Here is a 1,232-nt window from a genome sequence, read left to right as displayed (position 1 = left end):
GGGGGGAGGGATTCCACACTGAGGGAGCAGCTGTCGAAAAAGGCCTACCTCCATTTTTATTTTTGTCCTATATGCTACAGTCTTGAGTTTTAAAAAAAATGAATAGATCGTGAATCGTAAACGAATAGAATGTCTACCTCCTTGGAGACTCTCTGAACGCTCTCTTGTGGAATCGAACCAGGATCATCGACACAATAGCTCAGTGTGATATCAATTGAGCTGACGTCACTCTCAACCAAGTCAAAGAGCCTGTGGTTCTAGTAAAGGTCAAGCATTTACAGTTTTGTCGGTTTGGGGCAGAAGCCCTCTCCAGAAAGGACATTTTAGGCTGTGTTACGTCCAGCTGCCCTTTTCTTTCATGCACTTGAGCTAAGCGCTACAGATGGGTTTTTTCATAATGTAGGTGATTTTACGATCCACAACACAGTTTAGATCATTTAGAAGGCGGCTTCCGACCCTACCACCCCTCAACTCGGGCTGAGAGAGATACAGCATTCCAGCAGAAAAAGCGAAATACTGGTACTTGCTAAAAATTTCTCCCTATTCTGGAATCACAACTCGGGTCTCCAGCGTGTGACAGCGATGCCCCTAACCGCTGCACTGCAGACAGTAGTACAAAAACCATAGTTAACCCTATCCGTACGTCGTGTTTTATTATCGTATACATACGACGAGGGGAACTCTGTGCCATCACTTTCCAAAGAGGAAATTTACTCGTTAATCCGATCCGTTCGCTTTGCATAGCAGTCTGTCAAAATTTTTAAATTTTTTTTGAAATACTGAAAGTTTCAAAGAGATCTTCGTACTAGAAGTATTCTAAAATGTGAAGAATACAACCTCGAGGGTACAAAATGACCCCCAGGGCGTACGGATAGGGTTAAGACATAGGTCAGGGAGTCTTCGAATAACGACATCTTGAAAAAAGCTTAACAAACAGAAATGCACACTGGTACGTCATCAAATCATAACACAAAAACCTAGCCACTTTCGGCCCGTACAATGAAATGGCTCTTCGGTAGTTAATGGTGATAGAAAGAAAGGTAGAGAAAAAAAGAGGAAGGAGAAGACCAAGAAGAAGAAGGAAGAGAATGTGTCACCCAAGCATGGAGAGAAGCAGAAAATATGGCAAAGTGCCGTGGAGTTGTCTCCAGGAGGGTAGGTCTCACAGAAGTATATTTGGATGATGATGATGATGATGATGATGATGATGATGATGATGATGATGATGATGA

Source organism: Aplysia californica, unplaced genomic scaffold (genome assembly GCF_000002075.1).
Source record: "Aplysia californica isolate F4 #8 unplaced genomic scaffold, AplCal3.0 scaffold00092, whole genome shotgun sequence".
Lineage (NCBI taxonomy): Eukaryota > Metazoa > Mollusca > Gastropoda > Aplysiida > Aplysiidae > Aplysia > Aplysia californica.
This window is presented reverse-complemented; position numbering follows the sequence as displayed.